Here is a 7130-nt window from a genome sequence, read left to right as displayed (position 1 = left end):
TGTAATATTCATAAATCAAAATAAATGAGCTTTGTGTGGGAGGCAATGTTCATGTGCATGAGGATGCTGGCTGAAGCGGACCCATGCATCGGGCCCGTCTGTGTGTACAGGTGGGTTTAACGTGTCAGTGTTCACGGGCATATGCGTGAGTGTGTCCACCGAAACACACACACAGCAGACTAGATGTTTGAGTGTGGGCAGTCTCAATGCATTTCAACTGTTTGGTTCAACGGGCAACCGCTGTTCATTGAGCACCTACTATGTGCCAGGCACCACGCTAGTTACTGAGGGAGAGGTGGTTACAGGACGATCTCCCTGCCTTTCTCCTTCTACACACCTCCCTGAGTGGTCTCCCCACCAGGCGCTGGGGCTGCTGAGTTCCCCACAGTTCCCCAGCACCAAAAATGATGCCTTCTGGATGGTGAACTCTTGCGAAATATGTGTTGATGTGTGGATAAACCGGAAGCTTAGGGAAGGGAGAGATGTTCATGGGCTGGAGGTGGGAAAGGGCTTCTGCAGAGATGAGTTGAATTAGGCTGGGAGAAAGGCACAGGCTGGATGGGGGACTGTGGGGGAAGTGGAGGTCCAGGTAAGACAGAAGAGAGGGCACCTCCTGAGGACAGTGAGTGACTGCCCGAGCCCCCGCTGAGTCCTCCCAAACGCCCTATGGGACATGAACTGTCACTGCCCCCTTTCACAGAGGAAGAAGCAGAGATCTAAGAGGGAAGAAAGTTGCCTTTGGGTCCAGGTTGAGGTCCACACCCTTCTCTAAAGAGGTTAGACAGGGGAAGTAAAGTTGGCAAAATAGAGTAGTGGGATCGTGTTGTACCAACGTGTGGGGGAAGGCGGGGATTTGGGGAGCCTTGGGGAAGCCACTTACAGAAGGAAGAACGGTTGGTGGTGGAGAATCAGCCCTTCCCCACAAGCACTGGCTCAGGGGAAGTGGAGGCACAGGAAGGTCACTAAGGTACCCTGGGAAAAGCGCTGCCCTGCTCCCTCTAGTACAGACACGCGGGAGTTTCTCTGGAGTGGACCTGCTGGCATTGAGTATATGCTTTACTAGGGAAGGCCAAATTCTTTTCCAAAGGGGTTGTAACGATTTACACTTCCACGTTCTTGCCAAAGTTTGGTATTTCAAATTTTTTCGCAGCCTGCTGGTTTGATGATGTCATGTCATTGTGACTTTAATGTGAATCTTCATGCTTACTCTTGAGGTTGCGCCACTTTTCATGAGTGTTTACTGTAATTTGAGTCTTCTGTGAAGTGCCTGTTGAAGCTGTTTACCCATTTTTGTATGCTTGTCTTTTTCTTACTGATTTGTAGGGTGTTTTAATGAACAGTAGTACAATGCTTAATTTTAATGAATAATTAACTAACTTTTTTCCTTTTTAGTTACAGTTTTTTGTGTATGGTGTGAGGTAGGGAGTCTAATCGTCCCAATATCATTTACTGAAAAGTTTCTCTTTTCCCCAATGATCTGCATTGTCATCTCCATCCCGCATCAAGTGCCCACCTATGTGTATAGTTCTGTTTCTGCTATTAAAGTATATATCTGTCTCGGTGCTGGTACCGCACTGGCTTTACAATTGGTCTTGATAGCTTATAGAGCAAGTTCTCTCACCCTGTTCTGCTTCAGCAATATCTTGGTCATTCCTGGCTCTTTATATTTCTGTATAAGTTTTATTTTTTTATTTTTATAAATTTATTTATTTATTTATTTTTGGCTGCACTGGGTCTGCATTGCTGCACGCGGGGTTTCTCTAGTTGTGGCAAGCGGGGGCTACTCTTCCTTGTGGTGTGCAGGCTTCTCATTGCAGTGGCTTCTCTTGTTGCAGAGCACAGGCTCTAGGTGCGCAGGCTTCGGTAGTTGTGGCACACAGGCTCAGTAGTTGTGGCTTGCGGGCTCTAGAGAGCAGGCTCAGTAGTTGTGGTGCATGGGCTTAGTTGCTCCGCAGCATGTGGGATGTTCCCGGACCAGGGCTCGAACCTGTGTCCCCTGCAGTGGCAGGCGGATTCTTAACCACTGCGCCACCAGGGAGGCCCCATGTTGCTCATTTTCTTATTGTTGAATTTTAAGAGTTTTGGTATATTTTGGATAATTGGGGGTTTTTTTTAATCAGATGTGGGTTTTCCAAATATTTTCTCCGAAACCGTGGCTTATCTTTTCATTCTCTTGACATTGTCTTTCACAGAGCAGAAATTTTAGATTTTAATGAAGTCCAGCTTATCAATTATTTCTTTCATGGATCACGACTTTGGTGTTGTATCTGAAAAATACCACAAAGTTTTCTACTCGTAGGTTTCTGCTCTGGTAAATTATGATTCACTGTATTTGCCTGTCTATCTCTCCAGTTTGGCGGATAGCAGTTTGCCCTGTGACCTCACTTCTCTGATGATTCTAAGAAGAATTGTTGCTTTTTCAGTTTGTTCAGCTTTTTACTTGTTGTTTGGATGAAGTGGCAATTCCTAAGCCCTTTACATGCCAGACCTGAAACAGGAAGTCCCTCCTGGCTTCCTTGCTTTCCCTTAAACACACACACACACACGCACACACACTCTCTCTCTCTCTCTCTCTCTCTCTCTCTCTCTCTCTCTCTCTCTGTGTGTGTCTCATATATGGCACCATTCTATACACATTGTTTTTCAAGTTTGCTTTTTTTTCTTTTAAGGAAAAACATCCTGGACATCTTCCATTTTCTTCCTAGACACTTAGGCAGTCTTTGGTGTTGGTGTCATGGTCTCCATGGCAGAGCGGTCCTCATTTAACCAATCTCCTACTGATGGATGTTTATGGTTTATCACCCTTACCTACAGTGCTCCATAAACATTCTTGAACATAAATCACTGGGGACACATCTGATCATTTCTATAGGATAAACTTGTAAAAGCGGAGTTGCTCAGTCAGATTCAAGGCATCTGAATTTAAAGTTTTGAGAGAAACAGTCTTATCTCCCCTAAAAGGCCACGCTAGGCTGCATTATGTCTCTTTCAGGTGGTCTTGCTGTTTCCCTCAGCAGAGTCAGGAAGCTGGGGTAACAGAGCCATGAGCCGCAGACTGCCTGTCCACCACGGCTCAGCTCAGAGCACCCCTCATCCCTGGAGTTTGCCTCAAATGATTGACAACTGTTTGCCCGTCCCTCCTTGGCCTCAACCTGACCTGGATGGGGGTATCTTCCAAGATGTTGATTTGCTGGAAACTCTGGGAAATTTTCCTCTAATGATAATAAGAAGAGAAATAACAGCCGCCAGTGACTCAGTGATGATTTCTAAAGGCCAGATTCTGGGCTAAGCGCTTGGTGAATATCGTCTCTTTGGGCTTATTAGCCCCATTTTGCATATGAGAAAACCATGCCCAGAGAAGAGAAGTTTCTTGCCCAAGCTCCACAGCCAGGATCAGTCCTGCTGAGCCCACCTCCGAGCTGGCGAGACTCACCGCTCCACCATCACACCTTCTGTGAGCCTCAGCTGTGGCTAGGGGTCAAGGGTAACGACCTTGTCTCCATCACAGGGTGGTGAGGACAAGAGAAGCAAGAAGAGTCGTCTTCAGAAGCTCTAGGCGCATGTAAATGTATCCACGGTCAGTGTCATGGACAGTCTGGGGTTTTCTGCCTTCATCTGCAGGACACTCACAGTGGGCCATCCTGATGGTGGCTCAGGGGATGTTGTAAAGGGGGGATTTTAACGCCGGCTTACAGGGCTCGTTCCACGGAGCCAGATCGCACCTCACGTCACTGCAGCCTGCGATGAGTGTGCCAAGCCAGGCGGCGGCGGTGGCCTGCGATGAGTGTGCCAGGCCAGGCGGCGGCGGTGGGACGCATGGGAGGAGCTTGGCCTTTAGAGTCCAGCACCGCACAGTAATCTGGGCACCCTTCTCCTCTCTGAGCCTCAGCTTCCCATCTGTAAAATGGGGATGGTCCCTCACAGGGTTTTGTGAGGACTGGATGAGGTCTTGCTTATGCACTGCTGACCTGAGGGTCTTGCACACAGTAGGTGTTCATCAATCAGCACTCCTTGCTCAGAGTGGCCGGGGTACCCAATCCAGGCACCTCCTTGGGGAAGCATTCGTAACCACAGGAGCAGTTGTGATCCATGTCTTGTCCAAACGGACCGATGAGCTGAGGGCAGTTCAGAGTCCTCGGGCCACCCCTGCCCTCCACCTTCCGTCCTGGCAACCTTCTCCCCACCCCCACTCCACCCACCTGGCCCACTGGCACCTGCTTAATTCACACATTGTAACACTATTAGAGTTTTGAAGCATTCAGCGATGAATGCAAGATAAAATGAGGACTCCCAGAATATTGTCTCTCCGCCCCTGGTGGGTCTCAAAATCAGAAACGATGTCTGATGCTCTGACAATCACTGGCGCCCCACCGTCACGAGCACTGAGCCTTTGGAGGTCTTTATTCAGCCTGCAAGTGTGCTCTGTCATGTGCTCATCCCCGCGGGGATGGTGACTTGTGTGTGTTTCTGAGCAGGGGTCACTCGGGGCTGTTGGCTCTGTTGCACTGGTGTGGGTGCCAGGGTGTGGCCTGCGTGCCTGGTGCAGTGGTTGGTCTCAGTGCGGCTCTGCCACGCGCGGCCCACGTGTCTATCGTGGGGTGTGTATAAGGGTGTTGCCAGCGTGTCCCGTCCTGGGAGTGGGGAGGCCCTTGGAGATTTATTTGCTTCTTCAGTAATATTTGCTGAGCACCTACTATGTGCCAGGTGCTTCTTCTAGGCACTGAGAGTGCAGCAGAGAGCAAAATACACCCCCAACCCCTGCCCTGGTGTTGCTGACATCCTAGATGGAAACTCTGAGGCCTATGTTATGGATTGAATTAGGTCCCCTCAAAAGAGCCGGTGAAGTTCTAATCCCTAGAACCTGTGAATATGATCTAACTTGGAAATAGGGTCTTTGCAGGTAAAGTCAAGTTCAGATGAGGTCGTACTGGATTAGGGTGGGCTCTTAATCCAATGTGACTTGTGTCCTTACAAGAAGAGAAAACAAAGACAAACACACACAAGGAGAAGGCCATATGAAGACCAAAGCAGAGACTGGAGTGATGGGTCTGCAAGCCAAGGGATGCTGAGGACTGCCAGCCACCGAGAGAAGCTTGGAAGATGCACCATCACCATCGCCATCACCTCCACCATCATCATCACCATCATCACTATGGTCATCACCTCTGCCACCGCCATGTCCACCATCATCATCACCACTGCCACCATCATCATCATTCCTCATCACCACTTCCTCATCTGTGAAATGGGAACGAGAGTGTCACCCTCACAGGGGTCCTGGAGGATTAGATGAGATCAAGATGGGAGAGAGCCTGGCGTTAGGCGGTGTGCCACTCATGTTGGTTCATTCATTAATGCATGCGTTCATTCAGGACCTCCTTGCCGAGAGACCCTCTGTGCCGGGCACCAGGCATGGAGCAGCTCGGCCCCCCTCTGCAGCCACCCTCTGTGTTGTCCCACAAGCCGCTGGAGCACCCTTGGTCCTGGCCTGCTTCCCCCGTGTCTGTACCTCCGTGTTGGTGCAGTGGGTCCACCCTTTGTCTCCCTCCATCTGTCCACTCACTTCCAGCCTTGGTCTCCTGGCCTCGCTGCCGCCCCTGAACCCTCACCAGTACCAGAGGAAAAGGTAGGCGCTGCATGACCTATCTCCCCACGTTTATTGAAAATTCGTCTTCTAGCCTCCGAAACTCACAGAAATACGATTTCAATTTTCCCTTTGAATTGTGGATCAAGAAAAAAAAGTGAGGCCACTACATATTTGTCTCTGTCAGGATGTCATTCACGCTGAGGTCGATGGCCGGGGCGGATAGGAGGAGAGGCTGTTGCTGCCAAAGCGAACTCGTGTCCACACAGCAAGGGGCAGGAGTGGCAGCCTGGCATGACAGGGCCGTGGGAGGAATGGGCCCTAGTATCAGGGAAACTAAGGCCCAGAGAGGCCAAGGTCATGGTCCAGCAACTAGTGCATCAAGGACTTGAACCCAGTGCAGGATAAAACTTTCAGACTTGGCCTCACCACACACCCTCTCCCGGGTCACATCAATAGCCATGATGCCAACAGCAGCTGTGTGTTTCTGGGGGCTCCCTGTGGGCTGGCACTGAGCTTGGCCACGTGAGAGTGGCTTAAATTCTGCAGAGCTCCAGGGATCAGGAATTTCATGATTGCCATTTTATGGGTCAGGAAACTGAGGCTCAGTCTCACCTGGGTTGTAGGGGTGGGAGGGCAGAGCCCTGAAGCCCTGTCAAGTGGTGGGTGAAACTTGCTCCTCAGGGACCCCCACCCCCTGGGACCTTCCTCCCTGCCCAGGCAGGAGGGTGGCTCTGGAGCCAGGCTCTGAGTCCAGTGGGGAAGCTGGAAGGTGGAGGTTCGTGAGGACAGGCCTGAGAAGAGGACTCCAGGTCTACTGTGTCCTGCAGGTGGCTCCCTGCACGGCCTCATGCAGACCCTGGCCCCCTGCAGGCCTCAGGAGGGCTGAGTAGGAAGATTGCTTCCTCCCGGGGCCTATGGGAGCCACAGAAGGTGTGAGCAGGGGCGTGGCACAGTCAGGAGAACTTGGACAGTTGTGGGGAGGATAGACCAGAGTGGGTGGGAACAGAGGCTGGAGACTTCCTTGGCCCTGGAGGGAACTAGTGAGGTCTGAAATAGGCAGTGGTGGCCAGCACATTGGAACCTCCTGGCAGCTGTGATTCAGTTGGTCTGGGGTGATACCTGGGCACTGGCATTTGTAAAATCTCCCCTGGGGATCTACCACTCATCCCGGGTGAGAGTCATGGGCATTGGGACTCTGTCCAGCGTGGCCTGGGGCACAGGCTGGAGTGATAAGCCTGACTTGGGTCTGGGTGGGAGCCCAGCGGGACCAGACCCTAGCTCCAGGGTTCCAACTGTGCTGCTCTCTGCCTCCAGCCCGGCTCAGGGTAGTTTCTGAGACGTGGGGGGCAGATGGAGGCCTTGATGGGGATGGAGGTGACGAGACGCAGTGGCCTCTCATCCAGGGACACTGCTGGCAGCTGGGGGCTCTGCCACAAGCGTGGCCTGTGTGGCTGCTGCCTGGCAAGGAGGGACCGGCCGAGGCTTCTCAGTGGCATGAGGGGCCTGCCGCTGAGCTGCGGCCTGAGCTAGACCCAAGGAGGGC

Source organism: Grampus griseus (genome assembly GCF_964374135.1).
Source record: "Grampus griseus genome assembly, chromosome: 6".
Taxonomy (NCBI): domain Eukaryota; kingdom Metazoa; phylum Chordata; class Mammalia; order Artiodactyla; family Delphinidae; genus Grampus; species Grampus griseus.
This window is presented reverse-complemented; position numbering follows the sequence as displayed.